At 58.2% G+C, this 19,489-nt stretch overlaps 2 long non-coding RNA genes across 4 annotated transcripts in view; one reads left to right on the plus strand and one right to left on the minus strand.

The window, feature by feature from the left end:
- The window catches only part of LOC149123082 (uncharacterized), a 19,695-nt gene extending 5,358 nt beyond the window's left edge, over positions 1-14,337 (plus strand). Inside the window, exon 3 of one of the 3 annotated variants that reach the window (XR_016218021.1) lies at positions 11,228-14,337. This is a non-coding gene — a long non-coding RNA (uncharacterized LOC149123082). The other 2 variants (XR_016218022.1, XR_016218024.1) reach the window with 2 other exon arrangements.
- LOC127483790 (uncharacterized) lies at positions 1,694-18,097 on the minus strand. The gene is made up of 3 exons (XR_011380850.2): positions 17,934-18,097; positions 4,815-4,862; positions 1,694-3,859 (listed from the first exon to the last, which is right to left on the minus strand). It is a non-coding gene; the product is annotated as an uncharacterized LOC127483790 (long non-coding RNA).
- Between the last annotated feature and the right edge of the window lie 1,392 nt (positions 18,098-19,489).

Genomic DNA, 19,489 nt, shown 5'->3' on the forward strand with positions numbered 1-19,489 from the left:
CCGAGAGGTCGGGCGAGTCCCACGTTTGTCTCCGCTCGCGCCCTCCTCTCCCCCTCGGCGGGGTATCTGCTCCAGTCTCTTCCCGTTCATCTGTCTGCACCGGGCCTCGGGGTATGGAGAAGATGGAGAAGGGAGACCCTGGAGGTTCCCCAGCCTCTTTTCTCACAGCCACCCCTGGGTCCCACGGCTGCCTGGCAGGGACCCAGGCTCCAGACTCCAGGCCGCTGGCTGGCCCCCTTCTCGGGAGGCAGCTACGTGAGGGCAGAGAGTAGGGCACATCTGGGTCTGGTGACCCATAGATAGGCCTGGCTAGAGGGTGGCAGGGCCAGAAAAAATGGGGGCGGTGCGCCAAGCCTGGGCGGTCGGGTCAGGATCTGGGGTTTGGATAGGGTAAGCAGAAAGGGTTTCGCAGCAAGCAGGCTGTTCAGGGCCCGGCCTTGGGTACAGGAAGGTGCCGTGGCTGAAGACATAAGGCTGGGAAGAGTCAGAACTCGGGGGGCGTTTGGATTGCAGCCTTCCCTGAAATGTGTGCCAGTGCCAGTTCCATTACCAGGCACAGGTTAGAGGTTGGGGCGGGAGAACCTAGAGGTGTGCTGTCGCTCGCCCCGCAGGCTCGCGGAGGAGCGGCAACGGATTTGCTGTTGTTTCTTCCCCTGGTCCCCCCCGGATTAACTGCTGCCCCCGCCTCCGCGGAGGAGCGGCACACCGGCAGCCGGCTCTCTCAGAGGTTCCTCAGATGTTCCTCCTGCATGTTGTCTCTCTCCTCCTTTATAGACCTTTTCCACCAATCTCAACTCTGCTGGCGTTCTCTCCCCACGCCCTGAGCACACTGCTCTCCTCCAATCAGGGGCAGGATCAGCTCCTGCAGCTTGTCAGTCGAATTGGTGAGGCAGCTGTGTGGAAGTTGTTTACTCCCTCTCAGCGCCATATGGTGGGAGATCAGATGCATAGAGGTAGTCTTAGCAGTTCCAGTAGTCTAGTCTAGTCTCGGTAATCTCAGTATTTGTCCTCAGTATTTATTTGTCTCCCGGGCAATGGGCCCTGCTCCCCACAATGTGCAAATGGTGGGTCTGCCCCGAGCAGCTCACAGTTTGGTTGGAAAGATAAAGGGCCAGGCCCTAAATTGGTGCCAGCTGGGCAGGGTGTGGGCGGGGCCAAGAGTTGGTGATACCCTCTGCTCCCTGGAGCTTGCTGCAAGGTAGGAGCCCTGTGCAAAGAGGGACAACCTCTTCCTTCCCAACAGGCCCGGGAAGGGTAGTGATGGTAGGGCAGCCCTGGCTTGGGGGCCTTTGGGAATGTGGAGGTAAGAGAGAGGGAAAGCAGCCTTGACTTGAGGTGGGAGGCAGGGGAATTGCCAAGTTCAGTGTGTTTCAGGGAATGGTAAGAAAGCCATCTGGGTGGTAAGGGGCCATGGAAGGCTTCTGACCCACAGACTGAGGCACGCAGACTGGAACCTTGGAAGGCCCACCGGCTCTGGGAGTGCAGGTGCAGGGGGCAGGTGACGAGGCCATACTCGGGGTCCCCTGATGGGAGGGGGCAGGGTGACCAGGAAGAGTTGTGACCTTATATGAGGTACCACACGCTGTGGGCGCCACTGAGCCAAGCTTCTGAGCCGGCCAGGCTGCACGCCTCCTTTTCATACTGGAATCAGAGACACTGGGCCCCCAGGTTGGATTTGAAGGAAGACAGGCTCTTTGAAGAACAGACATGGCCTTCAACAGGCTGTTTATTAGGAAGACAGGATTTCTGTTCGGGCCTCATGCCAGATCCACGGGGCAGTCCACTCAGGCTCCTCCTTCTTTCGGCTTGTTTTCTTCTGTTTCTTCAGTAATGTGGCCGACGGTGCCAATGGCAATGGCCATGGCCATGGCCATGGCCAGGATGGGGCCAAAAGTGCCCTGGGCCATGACCAGGATGGGGCCAAAAGTACCCTGGGCCATGGCCAGGATGGGGCCCACGGTGCCCTGGGCAATGGCCAGGATGGGGCCTACGGTGCCCAGGGCCATGGCAAGGATGGGGCCAAAAGTGCCGTGGGCCATGGCCAGGAGGAGGCCCACACCAATTTGGAGGATGGCCACCAGAGCACCATCCCTGTGGAAAGCCAAATGGGCAATGAGTTAGAGATCAGCTTTCCCTCAAGCCACCTCCCCAGGGGACTTGGGATTCCTGGCACCAGCAAGGGGTTTGGTGGCAGGCCGGGTATCCTTCATCTACATACAAACAGCCATGTCTGTGGACATGTGAATGGGTGGGTACATGCCTGCTGTGTACGTAGATACGTGCATAGGATGCATGGATATATGAGAATGGGTGTATGTGAGCCCATGACCCTGAGCAAGTGCCAGACCCTAGAAATCAGGAAGAATAAAAGGTGAAGTCAGGGGCAGGCATTTGCAGTGGTTACGATGCTGCTTGGGCTGCTCACATCCCGAGTCGGAGTGCCTGGGTTTGATTCCCGGCTCTGCTTCTGACTCCAGCTTCCTGCTAATGTGCACTGACAGCAGCTCATGGCTTAAGTGCTTGGGTCCCTGCCAACCACGTGGGATTGAGTTCCAGTCTCCTGGCTTCAGCCTGGCCCAGCCCTGGTTGTTACATTTTGTCTGTCATTTTGCCTTTCAAATAAAACAAAAATAGAGATTTTTTTTTAAAGCTTGGGGCCAGTGCTGTGGCGCAGTGGGTTAATGCCCTGGTCTGAAGTGCCAGCATCCCATATGGGTGCCGGTTCTAGTCCCAGCTGCTCCTCTTCCCATTGAGCTCTCTGCTATGGCCTGGGAAAGCAGTAGAAGATGGCTCAGGTCCTTGGGCCCCTGCACCCACGTGGGAGACCTGGAAGTAGCTCATGCCTTCGGATCGACAAGCTCTGGCTGTTGTGGCCATCTGGGGAGTGAACCAGTGGATGGAAGACCTCTCTCTCTGCCTCTATCTCTCTCTGTAACTCTGTCTTTCAAATAAATAAAATAAATCTTTAAAAAAAAAGAAAAAAGCTTTATACGATTTTTTAAATGGAAGTAAAGTCAAAGCTTTCCTGCCTCAGGCAAAAGGCCTGGGGAAAGTGTGGCTTAACCTTCTGTCTTGGCTGGAACCCCTCCTGAGGCCCTAAGACCACAGAGGTTTGTTTGCCTCTTGCTACAGGGCCAGGGAAAAGGCGGGAGCCTCCACCTTGCTTCTGTGCTCCGCACTGTGGGCCTGGGGCCCTGTGAAGCCAGGCTGGAGCTGAGCCCCCACCGCAGGCACTGGAGGACTCCCCAGGTCACTTCTGCCCTTAGGGCCTGGATAGGGCTTGGCACCAATGGGGAAGAGGCTGGCTCCAGGGCTGGGGGCTTTCCTGAGGCCAGCCCCTTCCTCATCCAGGCTCAGCGATGCCTGGAACAGCCTCTTCCCACCCCGTCTGCCTCTCCCTCCGTGGCTGTTTTCCTGGCGGGGTCACAGACCCAGGCCTGGGAGCTGCATCTGCTGGTGGTGGTGGCAGGAGAGAGGGGAGGGAGGGCAGCCTCCCTTCTCGGCAGAGGCAGGTCCAGGGGGCCCCAACAGGGCAACTGGGAGCAAGCCAGCCATCCAGCAGTGCTGTGGGGGTAGCAGGAAAGCAGAGAAGCGGGAACAGGCAGGGAAGCAGCAGGAGAGAGGACTGGTGGCTGGGGAGACAGATGGGAAAGCAGAGAGAATGCCAAGGGGAGGCTGCAGCCGGCAGGGGGTGGACAAATGGGGCAGTGCCCGCCCTGCAGGGCTGCTGCCTGAGCCTGCGCCCTGCTCTTCATCTGGGGGAAGTGGTGGCTTGTTTCCCAAGGCTCTGGGGTGGAGGCTGGGGTCTGGAGGACACAGCAGCAGGGTGGAGAACAGGAGAACTTTCCTACCTTGGGACCTGTGGGAGAGGAAGCAAAGAAAAGCAGCCGCTTTGGTAATTTTGTTCTGTTGAAAACACCTGTCTTCCCCCTGGTGCTGGTTTTGTACCCACACCCCTAGCCCCAACTGAGCTCCTCAGACTTGGTCACTCGCCTGCCAACCATTCCCTCATTCACTCTCCCAACGGACTCATATTCAAAGCCACACAAGTTCATTAGCTTGTGCAGGAGCTAGCTCGGTCTCCCCGGTGGCGTGGGGCCAGTTGGGAGGAGTGGGTTCCTGTCTTCACACCACAGATCATCTGCCCTCCCAACCTGGGCCAAATTCCATGACAATAGGGGAGGCACATGCAGAGGGGAACCCTGCTTCTTCTGCTTCCAACCCTACACATCCCATCCCCCAGTGTGCCCCCTTGTGGCCCATAGCCCAGTCTCTGCTCAGCTCCCAGAGGGGTTTGCTGGCTCCTGCTTATGAGCTTCTGGTCCCAGGTCTTAGCCTTTGTTCCTGCCTCCTGCCACTTGGAGCTCTCTCTGGCTCGACCCCGTGTCATCCCCCTACAGGAAACCCACTTAGAGGGGCCCATCCAGCCTCCTAGCTGTGGGGCCTGTGGGCTAACTTCTGTAGTGACCAGACTAAGTGGTCTGGCGTCCTGAAGTGCTCCTTGGGGGCAATCACCTGCGGTCTCCTGGAAGCTGGGTGGTTTTTTATGTGACCTCTAACTTCCCCAGGCCCCATGTGCAGTGGGAAAAGCACCTGCCGGTTTCACTCTGGAGGTCGGAGACTGAGGGAGATGAAGGTTGGGTAAATTGTTCTCCAACTCTCAGGGCCTGTTTTCATTTTGGAACCCTACTGCCACCTTCCACAAACACACACACATTTTTGGCAGGCACTGAGTGTGGCTGACTGCCCAGCCTCCCCCATTTCCCTTCCTCCCTTCCTCTTCCACCCGACGGCCTCCAGGCCACTGGGCTTACCTGGGTGCATCTCTATGGAGCAAGAGCAGCGAGTGACACAAGGAACACCTGTGGTTCAACAGGCAGCGTGTCAGTTGGCTGTAATCTAAATCTCAAACACTTTCCCTCATCCTTCCCAGGGACACACACACACGCAGCCCCTTCAGAGGATGGAAGAAATAAAACTCCCTCTAGGCCGGCGCCGCGGCTCACTAGGCTAATCCTCCACCTTGCGGCGCCGGCATAGCGGTTTCTAGTCCTGGTCGGGGCGCTGGATTCTGTCCCGGTTGCCCCTATTCCAGGCCAGCTCTCTGCTGTGGCCAGGGAGTGCAGTGGAGAATGGCCCAAGTCCTTGGGCCCTGCACCCCATGGGAGATCAGGATAAGTACCTGGCTCCTGCCATCGGATCAGCGGGTGCGCCGGCCGCCGCGCTGGCCGCGGCGGCCATTGGAGGGTGAACCAACGGCAAAGGAAGACCTTTCTCTCTGTCTCTCTCTCTCACTGTCCACTCTGCCTGTCAAAAAAAAAAAAAAAAAAAAACTCCCTCTGGCTTGGCTTGGCACCCAGTATGGAGCTGGCACTCCACATGCCAGGCACAGGTGTTAAATGGACACTGAGGGTTTGCCTGTGTGGTGAGCAGAGACAAGGCAGTACCATGCAGCAGTCCCTGAACCCTGTATTCCTGCACCCGACACCCCCATCCACCCCCCCAAACTTACATTCATGTGTTAATTCAATTCCCCTTGAGTCTATTTCAATCACGTTAATTATTAACATTGCCCGCCTGTGTGTGCCAGGTCTTGGTACAGCTGTCCCTGTGTGAACAACTGGCTCAGGGTTGGGAAGGGAAGCTGGGAGAGATCTGTGTCCCCAGGCCCCAAGGGCAGACTAGGGGTGGTGAGCAGGGGTCTCTGGTGACCCCAGGGACCCTGTGATCTTTGCCCCTGCAATCCAAGTGAATGGAAACCTTCCAGGGCCCTGCCTGCTTGCTCCTCTCTCCTCTTGCCAGGACTGGAAGCAGGAGGGAGGTCTGGGGTCTGAGCCGATCTGTCCTGCATCAGTAAGATTATCATCAGATGCAGGTCTGCCTCCATCTTACTTGGGTGTGCATGCAAGTCACAAGGGACAGCCCGGCGTGGACCCAGTGCACACACAGCATGCTCATATTCTTTTCTCACCCCCAAGTCAGGATGTAGTATGAACAAGCAGGACCAAACCCTTGCCACCAGGGCCTTCTGGTACACAAGCACACATGCTCATAGATCTGTCCCCTCCTCCCCATGCAACAGCCCCACCCCTGCCAGGCCCTGCGCCCTGCACCTCCTGAGCTATCTGTTTTCACTGACCCCTCCTTGTCCCACAATGTTCAGGTGAACTCAGCCTCTGAACTATGGCCCTGGTCCTTCCTGTCCCCTCATCCTTCCTCCCTCAATAATGAGACTCAAAGAGACAGCTGTGGATGGACTTGGAGAGAAGGACATAAAAACAACCTCAGGGGGCCCACGTCACAGCAGCAGCTTCCAATCCAGCTCCCTGCGAATGCACCTGGGAAGGCGCTCAGTATGGCCCAAGTGCATGGGCCCCTGTACCTATATGGGAGACCCAGATGGAGTTCCAGGCTCCTGGCTCTCACCTGGCCCAGCCCCAGGTGGGAGTGAACCAGTGGATGGAAGACATCTCTCTCTAATCATCTCTCCATCACTCTAGCCTTCAAATAAATAAAATAAGCCTTCCCAAGAACACCCTCAGGGCATTCAGGATCTGAGTTAGTAGTAGCAGAAAACCAAGTCCTTGGACCAACTCCCCCCAGTTCAGGGACTGGTGTTTGGGGACAGGAGTTGGCAGCACTGGAGTGGACCCAATGCAGTCCCTGCAACCCTCAGCTAAACCCCTCTGCCTGGCATCTGCCAGGCATAGCCAAGGTTGCAGGCCAATTATAACCCAGCATGGCACTGGGCCCAGGGCAGATGGGTAGACATGCAGGGAGGTACACAGGCACACAGCACACACACACACACAGGTTGCACTCACTGTCTGGGAGACAGCAACACAGGCAGATGCACAAGGCGCACACAGACTTGGAGGCACAGAGACAGGTTCAGTTCAGTAGGGGTGCACACACCCCTACCCAGAGTGACCATGAGCTCATGGTAATGCAACAAACTCTGCAGACCCTGCTGCCCCCAGCCCCCAGCCTGCAGAGCCAGCTCCTTACCTGTGGAGTGCAGAGCAGGGGCAAGAAGTGCAATGCTCCACCTGGCCTCAGGTGTATTTATATGGGATAGGGAGAGGCTGGGATGAGTCATTCATGTGCACTGGGAGGTCACGGGCAGTGGGTGCAGGGTGGATGGTGGGGGCAATGAGGAAGGATGAGCCAGACTCACCTGTGTTATCTGCAATGGCCGCTGGAAGCAGGATGTGTGTGTGTAGGGCGTGGGGAGCGGCAGGGAGGGAACGTTCTATTAGTAGATCTGTGCTGTATAACCAAGGCAGGGTCCCCAGCCACAGGCGACTCGTGCACTGAATGCCAGGCCATGTGGGAACCGCTTCCCACACCCGTGGTAACCCGCCGACTCCTACAGAGCACAGTGACCCATCCCCTCTGCCCAGCAGTTCAGGGAGGAACTCATGACCTTCCTGGAAGGCTTGGTGGGATCCTGGCCCGGGTGTCCGGCCCTGGGCCTGAGTTTTCTCTCTGCTGTGCCGTCCAGCCCAGGGAGCTGGCCTGAGAGTGGGAACTGTGCCCACCCAGCAAAGGGCGCTTTTGGGGTGGGATCCAGGTAAGGGGGAGGAAGGCACGAGTTTTGAGGCTCACGCTGCAGCTTCTCTCTCACTTAGTGCCCGCTGAGCCCTGTGGTCTGTTCTGGTGTCACCACCTCTAGCTCAGGGCGCTCGGCCCTGCTGGGCCCCCACAACACCCCCACCCGGCCTCCTGCAGTCAGGCCCAGGTGCCCCCTGCGAGCTCTCCTGCCCCCGGGGTCCTTTCTCCCAGTGGCCCTCTCTCCCACTGGACTCTGCTCCTCAAAGGAGGGGCCTTAGTCACCTGGCCTTCAGCAGTGCCCATAAACCCGGGGTGACTGAATAAAGGGCAGGAATCAGTTACTGTTGAGTGACACCTGGCTTCCGTTTCTATGGTAAATGTTTGTGTTTAGTTTTTTTCTCTCTTGTTTACATGTTTAGGTCTCTGCTGCCCGGCTGCCCCTCGTGCTGCCTGGCTATACTGCATCTGAAACTCCCACTGGCAGCAAGGCCAAGGGGCTTGGCTGGCCCCTGTCAGTCAAGGGCAACGACAACTCTGCAAAAGCAAACACAGAAAAGCCAAGCCCCTCGCTGCTTCCACATTTGCCTGTAAAGATCTGGGTGAGGGGCTGCGCTGTGGTGCGCTGGGTTAAGCCACCATCTGCCTGCAGTGCCGGTATCCCATATGGGCTCCAGTTTAAGTCCCAGCTGCACCACTTCTGATCCAGCTCCCTGCCAATGTGCCTGGGAAAGCAGCAGAAAATGGCCCAAGTCCTTGGGTCCCGGCATCCACCCACGAGGAAGACCCAGAAGAAGCTCCTGGCTTTGGATTGGCCCAGCTTCGGCTGATGGGGCCATTTGGGGAGTGAACCAGTGGATAGAATCTCAATCTCTCTCTCTCTCTCTCTCTATATATATATATATATATATATACACATATATATATCTCCCCCCAACTCTGATTTTCAAATAAATAATAAATAAATATTAAAAAAAAAGTCAGGATGGACTCGCTGGGCTTCAACTACATTGGATTATTCACTTTCTATTTACTAGAGAGGCAAAAAGAGACAGAGTTCCCATCTGCTGGTTCGCTCCCCAAACACCCACAGTGCTCAGGGCTGGGCCAGGGTCAGAGCTAGAAGCCAGAACGCATGCAGGTCTCCCTGCGGGCAGTAGGATCCCACCACTGCCTCCAGGGTCTGCACTGAGGGGAAGCTGGAGTCAGGAGGCAGAGCCAGGAACGGATGTGCTTATCCTGGCCGTGTCCCAACTACTAGGGTAAATGCCTGCTCCCCGACATGGATTTTTATTTGTGTGTATCTCATAAATACAACATGAGGAACACAGTAATTCTTCCCACTGTACCCAGCCTCCCACCCATTCCCCCCCTTCCTCCTCCCTCTCCTGTTTAGTCCCAGAAAGAAAAAGAAAAAGAAAGAAAGAAAGAAACAAACAAACAAACAAACAAACAAACAATGGAATAAAGAAACTAAGAGACCTGTTCCTCAACAGTCTAGATAGATTAATTTTAAAATAGTAACAAATATCCTAGAGAAATGAAAACATTGGTCCTAGAGTAGGTTGTGGAATAACTAAAAACTGGCAACATCTGAAATGTCTGACACTAGGTAAATTAATAAAATGGTGGTATATGCATTTTTAAAAAGATTTATTTATTTATTTATTTGAAAGTCAGAGTTACAGAGAGAGGGGGAGCAACAGAGAGATCTTCCATGTGCTGGTTCATTCCCCAGATAGCCGAAATGGTTGGGGTTGGGCCAGGCTGAAGCCAGGAACCAGGAGCTTCATCCAGGTCTCCCATGTGGGTTGCAGGGGCCCAAGTACTTGGGCCATCTTCTGCTGCTTTTCCCAGGCTGTCAGCTGGGAGGTAGGTCAGAAGTGGAGCAGCCAGGACTCAAACTGGCACCCATGTGGGATGCAGAACTGCATGCAGCAGCTTTACCTTCTATACCACAAGGTCAGCCCTAGTACATGCATTTAATGGAATACTACTCAGTCGTAAAAAGGAATGAACTATTAGTACACCCAAACATAACTGAGTCTTGAAATAATTATGTGGAATGAAAGAGGCCAGACCTAAAGAACACACGCTATGTAATTCCGTCTATAAAATTTTATAAAGTTCCAGAATACAAGAACTCATTGATAAGGACAGCAGATTACCTGGGGGTGGGGCTGTGGCAGTGGGGAGGGGGCAGAAGGGGCTATTAGAAGAGTCTTGGAGGAGGGGCTGGCACAGGGGCTTCTAAAAGAAGCGCCAGTTCATGTCCCAACTGCTCTGTTTCTGAACTAGTTCCCTAACACACCCGAGAAGCAGCAGAAGATGGCCTGAGCGCTTGGGCCCCTGCCACCCCCATGGGAGTCCCAGTTGGAGTTCTGGGCTCCTGGCATTGGCCGCCCCCCACCCCAACCACGGCCATCGTGGCCATCCTGGGAGTAAACAAGCGGATGGAAGATCACTCTCGGTCACTCCTCTCTTTGTCACTGCCTATCGAATAACAAAATAATGAAAAAAGAAGGGGACCGGAGGAAATTCAGGGCTTATGTTCATTATCTTGATTGCACTGGTGGTTTTTGGGAGCGTGCATATGATGCAGCATCTACAATAAAAATGTGTGCAGTACCTCAGTTAGAGCTCTAAAAGCAAAGGTAATGAAACCACATCAGGAAATGATGTGAACAGTGCTAAGGAGGGGGTGGCAGGAAAGGCCGAGCGTCTGTCTCTGTCTCTGTCTCCAGCTGTCTCACAGCATCACCGTCCTTCAATCAGCTCTTGGGGGTAAGGTTACCATCTTCCCCTTTTAGAGAGTTTCAGAAGCTAGGGTCCAGAGATTTAGAAACTAGCTCGGGCTTGTCCAGCCACGGTGCCTACAGTCTGAGTCTAGTGCCTGGGCGCCTGCTCCACCTTGGATTATCTCTTCTTCAAGGAGTGGCCTCTGGGGGGGCGGGCATTGGTACAGCCGTTGGGAAGCCAGCTGGGACGCCCGCACCCCACATCCAAGTGCCCGGGTTTCAGTCCCAGCCGTGCCTCTGACTCCGGCTCCCTGCTCATCCCACCCTGGGAGGCAGCAGGTGATGGCTCAAGTACCTGGACCCCTGCCAGCCACATGGGCGACCCAGAGGGAGTTCGGGGCTCCTGGTTTTGGCTTGGCCCAGTCCTGGCTGTTGCAGACATTTGTGGAGTGAACCAGCAGATGGAAGAGCTCTGTCTGTGTCTCTCTACCTTAACTTAAAAAACAAAAGGACTGCTCCTCTGAGAGACCACAGCCCCGGGACAGTTATGGCCGAAGGACTTTGGTTTCTGCCTACGCGGGCATTAATTCCTTCGGAGCGCACTGGCTGTGAGTCAGCAGGGAGCCAGGGCGGGAGGCGGTGGGTTGCTGGGCAGGGGCTGTGTGGTGCTGCCAGGTGCATGCTAGGCCCGTGCTGTGTGACAGGTGAAACCAAGCCCCCGTGTCCAGTGCCTGTCGTGCACGTGTAGCTGCTCTGGGGCCTGACTCCCCTGGTCTCCCCCAAGGGCTCCATCTCCCTCCCTTAGCTTCAAATTAGGAAAATGCCCACACTGAACAGAGAGGGCGCTGCAGCCCGCCCACACGGTCCCTGATCACTGGACTCAGGAGGTCATTTATGTCCCCGGTTGATAACAACTTGACGTTTGTTCTTGTCTTGAGGATCTTTCCAGAAACTGCGGGCCCTGAGCAAGAAGTCACTGACACCTGGCTGACCGCAGCCCCCTGGGCTATCACCAACATTGCCAAAGAACACGCCCTTGCTGACCAATCGCAGGAGGGCATGAGCACTGCTGACCAACCAGGGGCCTGCGCTGCTCTGCCCCCACTTCCACCCCTAAGAACCTTCACCTCCAGCCCCTCCAAGAGCGCGGGAACTTAGCGGTACCTGCCCGGCTTCCTGCTCTGGCCTCGCGATAAACACCTGCTTCCCTCCCGACCTGAGCACAGTGATTGACTCCCTGCACGCCAGGCCAGTGGGCATGGGTCTGGGGGCCCCCACAACACAGCACTTCCTGTGCCCGCCCCCACCCTGCCTCACCAGCCCTCCTCTCCCAGGCGTCTCCCTCTTCTCCATCAGGGACTCTGATGCCATGACCCACCTCCACCCCCAACACACACACCCCTGTCCCAGCCTCTGGCAGGAAGCTGAAAAGAGAGGCCTAGGTCCCTGTGAGGGAAGTGGGAATGTGGGGGCTGGGGAGTGCACGGGGCCAGGGCTGTGGCTCCCAGATTCAGCCAGCCCCGTCCTGCCATCCCCATGTCAGTCCCGAGCCCCAGGTCCGGGCACGGCAGGCAGGCAGGCAGTGCAGGTCCCGAGGCCTTGGGTAGAGAGGTGGACAGAGAAGGGCCAGGGGCAGTCGGGGGCCCTGGGTGGGCCAGGAGGCCTGCAGGAGGTGAGCACCCTGGTGCCATCTGTCGCACAGTGCATCTGATCATGGCCCTCTTCCCTCTGCCCGACCCTAGGATGTGGAGGGCAAACAGAGAGCCCCGGTGACAGCTGTGTCCCCTTGGCCCTCCCGGCACACGGCCTGCAGATGGACAGTGGGTGCCCACTGCGCCTGGCCAACACAGGTGGCTTCCTCGTCTGAAAGCCCCAGAGTTGGGGAAGATAGGAGCTCTCTGGGGCCACGGGAGATATTTCTGGCCTGAGAGGACTGGGGTCAGGGAGAGGGAGGACAGGGCAAGCCGACAGGCAGGCGAGAAGGTGCCGTGCAGGCCTAGAGTCGAGGCCCAGAGGTGCAGTCCCAGCCCCTCTGCCACCTCCAGTGCTTGTCATCAGAGCTGGGCTGTTCCGCCACCTCCAGTGCTTGTCATCAGAGCTGGGCTGTTCCGCCACCTCCAGTGCTTGTCATCAGAGCTGGGCTGGCTGGCAGGGTGCACCTTGTCGTGTCCCTGGAGGGATGGTGGCAGGGGTAGCGCCTGGGGAGCCGTGCTGGGAGGGTGGCGCAGGCCCTGGCGGTGGGCCTCGGGGATTCTGGGGTGGTGGGGAGTGCTCCCATCCCCAGAGACTGCAGGACAGGTCACGTCCCTGGTCCCCCAGGAGACGCCAACAGCACCTGTCTGTGCTGGCTAAGTCAGATTTCGGAGGCTGACGAGCACAGAGGCCATCACGTGTGTGAGGGCTTCGTCCGCGTCAGCTGGGAGTGCGAGGTGCGACTGCTGTCTGTGTCAGCACTGCTGACCCATCTGACTCTGCCTTGTCCTCCCCCGGCTCCGTGTGCTGCGGCACTGCCTGCCGGCGGCCTCCACGTCACTCGCAGCCCGTCACTGACAGCCGCGGAGAGCCTGCCCGGCCTCCTGCAACACCCGCCTTCCCCGGGGCCTCCACACATCCAGGCCCTGCATGCTCGGGAATGCAGGACTCTGTGAAAACGGGGACAGTGCCCGACACATCCGGTCAATGGGTCACCCTGCCTCCCTCCCAGTGGTGACCATGTCGTCCCAGGCTCGGCACTTCCGGAGCTGCCCGTCTCTAGGCCGGACACAATCCGGGAGCCAGGCTGCCCGCAGCCACTCCAGAGGCCCTCCCTCTCCTTCGGGGGCCTGGCCAGCTCCCCCATCTTTATGGCCTTTCTAGTGGGCTCCTGTCCTCTCCACCCCTCAGAACTGCCAGATCTTTCTCTGCCTTCCAGAGGCTGTGGTGAGCCTGGCGGTGGGGGCTCCTTCCTCCCCACCCAGAGAAAGGAGCGCCCTGGGACCCACACACCAGCCCCCCTGCTCCCTGCCTCTGCAGGCCCCTAGACCTGAGACCTTGATGCTGTCTTGGCTCTTCCTCTGCCTGCTGTGCCCTCCCCAGGCCACGTGCAAGCTCTGAGGCCTCTAGAAGGTTCCCCTGCTCACCCCTTCCCTGGACTCCCCAGGGCGTGGCACGCCACCTCCCTGCAGTGACTCTCTGGACTTAGCCTGCCAGTGGCCCCACCCTAAGCCCAGCCCAGCAGCCCTCTGCACCAGGCTGGCTAAAGCTCCTGGAACCTCACCAGCCCCTGCTCTAAGACCTTGGGTGAGCCCTTCTGCAGCCTCCCCAGTCTGCCTGGGGCTTTCCTAACGGGTGCCCTCTCGCGGGGAAAGCCCACCAGGGCCCTGCCTCTTCCCGCGTCGCCCTGGCGTGCGTCCACGGGTGCCCTCTCACGTCCCTGTGATCCCTTTGCCCGAGTCCTGCTCCTTCTGGAAAACTCCTCGTGGGCCCAGGCTAAGGCCACTGCAGCCTGCTGCTGGCAGGCTCACTGTGAGCCACACGTGGTTGCAGGCCTGGATGTTACCTCGTTTTATTTCCGGATGACTGCCCAGTATCAATATCTCACTTTATAAGTAGAAACAGAGAGAGGTGTAGAATCAGAGTCAAAATGGAGTGAGTGTACCTAAAAGCCAATTGCATATCTCTTGCTTCTGTACATATTAGCTTTGCTATAACATCTAAGGGTGTATCTTGGGAAGTTATATGGGCCCAAATTCCCAGGAACTAGGTGACTAAAATGTGTCCTCCACTGTTATCTTACAACCATTATCTTGGATCTGCTATTGGGTTTGCTATTGTTAACTGTGAATTGACAAACATATTCTGGTGTTCCTCTTTATTGTTCACTGCATACCAGGGGTCCGGTTCAAAATTGTGAGCCCTAGTGGACAGAATACTATAAAAAGCTGCGTAACCCGCTGTTGGGGGCCGCATTCTGGTAAGGAGTGTTGGTCCCGATCGGTGGCCGGTCCTGATCGGTTACCTTGCCTCTCATTTGCTTCTCATTTTCAATAAAATTCATGTGTGACTGTCACTAGTTTTTGTAACATTTTGTTTTAGTTTACAAGTGCAACAGAGGGACACAGCCTCCCTCACCTTGTGACAGGTCCAGGGAGAAGGGCAAGGCCACAGCCCTTGCCAAGGATAGGCCGCCCCCTCTGTAACTGCGCTGTATGCGGGCTCAGTGGCCTGCACCTGCGTGGGCTTCTGCCCGGCCGCTGCTCCCCCAGCATGGGCCTCTGGCGGCTGGGACTGGGTGTGTGAGCCAGGAGTCTGCACGCCCCGCCCCGGCAGGCCTCCTACCCCTTGTCCCCAACTCAACTGGACTCCGGACCTGCCATCCTGTTCCCAGGGTCGGCTCCAGATCTGTATTCTTACCACAGGAGATGAAGTCCAAATATGGTCGGGGTGGGCCTGGGAGGGTGGAGGGGCAGCCCGGGGAACTCTGGCCTCAAGGAGGAAAGGCACAGGGAGCTCTTGGCGGCCACCACCCAGGAAGAAGGCCGCGCCCAGCCTCAAGTCTCTCCTGTGCACGCGCGGGGGCTGTGCGTCTCGGGCAGATGGCGCCCCCTCTGGGCCTTGTTTCACTCATCCGTAAAACAAGGCTTTAACAACCGAGTGATTTGGAGCTCCGTGGGGCGAGGGTTACGAAGACCTGCGAGAGAGGACTGGGGCGGGAGGGGCCGGCCAGGAAACGCCCCCGACCGCCAAGTCCAGGCCTTTGCAACTCTGCTGCCCTCTAGTGGCGGCGCGGAGTGGTGGCGCCGAGGTCCCCGGGTAACACCGCGCCGGAGGCCCTCCTGTGTCCCAGCCGGCTGCCCCTGCGTTTCTCCCCAGTACAAGGGGGAAGCACCCCAAGCTGTGTCAGGGCTGCCTGCGCTCCTGGTGGACAGAGAGGCAGTCACGGCCCAGGGCAAGACAGCCTGTCTCTCTCATGTCTTTCTTCTGCAAGCACTCCCTGGGGCAGGCACTGCAGCAGGCAGGGACACTGCCAGGCCCTGGCCACCCAGAGGCACTCGGCACTGGGCTCCTGCCCTCAGAGAGTCTCTGTCTGATGTGGGAGCAGACGGGCAAACCACAGCTTCGGGAGAAAGGAGGGGAATGTGGGGGCTGCTCCGAGATGTGACATACTGTGTGAGTAACACTTGGGAAGCACATGGCCAGCAAATGCGGCCCCACCCGGCTGTGGCTTTGTCCTGGGCAGGTGAGGCTGCAGCCTACAGAGCCAGGAGGCCCTTCCTGCAGGATGGCTGTGTAAGTCCCCCCGTGGCTGGATTAGCCTAGTGAGCCGCAGTGCCGGCCTAATTCTGCAAGTGTTTTTTTGAGCACTTGCCATGTGCTTGGCCCTGGGCTCGGCCTGGCTTGGGTCCTGAAGGCCTGAGGATGATCTGTAAGCTTTGGCTTCCCTCTATACAGCAGGGCCTGCCTTCCCAGAGTCAGGAGAACGGGGAGTCGAGGTGGAGGTGAGGGGTCCGTGCCAGCTGCCCACAGCCTGACAGCAGCACTCAGTGCTGGACTTCCTGGGAGCCAGCCCCCTGTTTGGAGAGTCAGTTTTTTGAGTCAGGGAAGCCAGCACTTCTGAGGGCACTGCAGGAGTGTGGGAGCCCTCAGCGTCCTAACCAGGCCTCCAGACCCCGGGAGCCTACCCCTTCCTTAGCTGGCTGCTGTTCAAGGGAGATCCTGGCTTCCATGAGATTGCTGCCGCCGGGGTCTCCCTGGTCCCAGCTCCGTCCCGTCAGCTCCTTCTGTTCCTCCTCAGGGACCTAGGATGAACTGCCTCCAACCTCACCCTCACTCTTCCACATTCTATTTGCTGTAGAGCCAGGCCTGTTTCTCAACCCTCCTAATGAAAAAAGCCAGATTCCACTCTTCTCATAATAAAAACTTTCTCCTGCCAGCCCCTGCTGCCCTCCCTTCTCAGGAGAGCCCAATAACCACAGGGAGTTAAGCACCCCCGGCCTGGCTTCTCCTGGGCTTTTCACTCTCACCCTCTTAGTTCCACCCCTGATGGGGATGAGTAACTTTCTGGGCTGCCTGCCTGAGCCTGCTGCCCTGTCAGCCAAGTGACTGAGGCAGACAGACAGCAGGCGGCGGGAGGGAAAGTGGTGGTACAGACCTCACAGAAGAGGCCACAGCACCCCGGACACACGGCTCCAGCTTGGGAGCCCCCAAGCCCACAAGCTCACATGCAGAATGGCCAGGACAGGTGAGGAGCAGCTCACACCATCAGGGAAATCAAAAGGTAATTTTAAAAACATGTAACTGTTTCGAATGGCTCTGCAGCCAATGTGTTTGTGCTGTGTGTGCCATCTTAGTATTCACTGGGTATCTATCTGCAGAGTGCAGCTGAACTCAGCAGGAGCCTAATTTTGTTTCTTGAATTGAATCAAATTGAGTCCCTATGCCTGATTAGTGTCCCTGGTCTCTGGCAAAGGGAGGTGTCAGGTCCAGGGAATCACCGGAAGAGAGCGAGTGGCTCCTGTGCCCAGGGAAATGAGCAGACGGGACAGGACTGATCCTTTGCAAGATAAAGGTATCTGAGACAGAGCACGACTCTCCAGTCCCTTGCAGGGATGCTTCTGGCCCCAGGTCTTTCCCTTACTGTCACTGCTTCATCCCAGCTTCTCAGGCTGAGGTTCCAGGCTAGCCCCCTCCCTTAGGGGAACACACCCACCCTCTCACCCTGTTGAAGAAAGCTCTGTGCCTTTCAGACAACCTACCTGGGCTGAAGCGGTAACAACGGAGAGAAGTGAGAGGTTCCCCCTACTTGTGGGGCTTTCTCTTCTCTCTCAGGGACAGAATGTACACTTCTAACTGGGGGCAGTCTGGAGACAATATCCACCTCTGCTTTTTCCCCTTGAAAAATTCCCTTGATTTCAGTCGAGGCAGGAAAAAGGCAGTGTCCTGTCAAAGGAGGGATTCTGGGGGCAGCAGAGCCAAGCAGGGCACAGGAATTGCGCCATTTTGCTGCTACCTGGCTGGGCTCTTCCTCACACATATGGTGGATGAAGAGACAGCCAGACACGGAGATCTCGGCCTTCGGGGGAGGTGCAGACCCAGGGCCTGAGCCTCACAGCCTGCCTCCCCCTTAACGGCTCCAGAGAATGACAGTGACTGCCACACATCCACAGCCTGGGGCGATGCACGGCAGGCAAGCGACTGACAGGGACGGACAAAGACAGCTCTTGACGTGGCTGCCCTCCCCCAGATACCCGCCTTGGCGAGTCTCCCATCTGCCGTCCGTGCGCGTCCCCGTGCACACGGACCTGCGGACCTACACTGAGGTTGCTGCGGGCTAGTGACATCCTGAAAAGACGCAGGACCAGGGTCCGGGGTCGGGGAGGGGGGTGGCGCACGCAAGGCAGGGGAATTGGTTCGAACAGTGGGTGGGGCAAGTCCCCCAGGCAGTGAGAGTAATGGGAGGCTGGCACCCGAGGGTGTCGGAGAGGGAGCAAATTGACCCAGCAAGATGGATGGAGCGGTGAGGGAGGCCGGGAACGTCACGACTCCGGGCAGGGGCTCTGGGAAGACTGGGGAATGAGTGGGGCGACATATGGCGGCTACTGGGGCTACCTGGGGGGAGGGGCTGGGAAGGTTTGCGAGCTGGGTCTGCGGAGCCGACCGCCGTACCTGCCCGGGGAGCTGCCGTCTGGAGCCAAGGGCTCCTCTTCGGGCCGCTGCTCCCCTTCGGGACCCGGGCCTCGAGCCGGTCCGCTGCCGCCGCTACCGCTGCTCCCAGCGTCCATGCCCGTGGGCGGCGCCGCTGTCCGGGCGCTGGTGCTGAAGCGGCGGCAGCGGCGGCGAGCTCGTGCGCATGCGTCAGCGCCTGGCTCCCGTCGCTGGGCGGGGCCGAGAAGAAACCCAACCAATGGGCGCGGCGCGGAGGGCAGGGACGAGGCTGCCCGGGGCGGCGCCGCGCGGCGCTGCAGCCCGGCTGTCTGGAAGACCGCGGAGCTGGCGCGGCGGGCGCCTCCTCCCTGGCGGTGCGGCTCTTGCGGTGGGCCTCGATCCTCACAACGTGCAGAGAGCCTCGCAGCTCCAAAGACAGACTCATCCAGCCGCACAGAGGGCGGCCTCACGCCCGCGCTTCGTAGAGCGGGACAGCGAGTGGCCGAGAGGTCGGGCGAGTCCCACGTTTGTCTCCGCTCGCGCCCTCCTCTCCCCCTCGGCGGGGTATCTGCTCCAGTCTCTTCCCGTTCATCTGTCTGCACCGGGCCTCGGGGTATGGAGAAGATGGAGAAGGGAGACCCTGGAGGTTCCCCAGCCTCTTTTCTCACAGCCACCCCTGGGTCCCACGGCTGCCTGGCAGGGACCCAGGCTCCAGACTCCAGGCCGCTGGCTGGCCCCCTTCTCGGGAGGCAGCTACGTGAGGGCAGAGGGTAGGGCACATCTGGGTCTGGTGACCCATAGATAGGCCTGGCTAGAGGGTGGCAGGGCCAGAAGAAATGGGGGCGGGGCGCCAAGCCTGGGGAGTCGGGTCAGGATCTGGGGTTTGGATAGGGTAAGCAGAAAGGGTTTCGCAGCAAGCAGGCTGTTCAGGGCCTGGCCTTGGGTACAGGAAGGTGCCGTGGCTGAAGGCATAAGGCTGGGAAGAGTCAGAACTCTGGGGGCGTTTGGATTGCAGCCTTCCCTGAAATGTGTGCCAGTGCCAGTTCCATACCAGGCACAGGTTAGAGGTTGGGGCGGGAGAATCTAGAGGTGTGCAAATGGTAGGTCTGCCCCGAGCAGCGCACAGTTTGGTTGGAAAGATAAAGGGCCAGGCCCTAAATTGGTGCCAGCTGGGCAGGGGCGGGGCCATGAGTTGGTGATACCCTCTGCTCCCTGGAGCTTGCTGCAAGGTAGGAGCCCTGTGCAAAGAGGGACAACCTCTTCCTTCCCAACAGGCCCGGGAAGGGTAGTGATGGTAGGGCAGCCCTGGCTTGGGGGCCTTTGGGAATGTGGAGGTAAGAGAGAGGGAAAGCAGCCTTGACTTGAGGTGGGAGGCAGGGGAATTGCCAAGTTCAGCGTGTTTCAGGGAATGGTAAGAAAGCCATCTGGGTGGTAAGGGGCCATGGAAGGCTTCTGACCCACAGACTGAGGCACGCAGACTGGAACCTTGGAAGGCCCACCGGCTCTGGGAGTGCAGGTGCAGGGGGCAGGTGACGAGGCCATACTCGGGGTCCCCTGATGGGAGGGGGCAGGGTGAC

The sequence above is a fragment of the Oryctolagus cuniculus genome, chromosome 12, assembly GCF_051225735.1.
Source record: "Oryctolagus cuniculus isolate XC-2025 breed Fujian yellow rabbit chromosome 12, ASM5122573v1, whole genome shotgun sequence".
Classification (NCBI taxonomy): Eukaryota; Metazoa; Chordata; class Mammalia; order Lagomorpha; family Leporidae; genus Oryctolagus; species Oryctolagus cuniculus.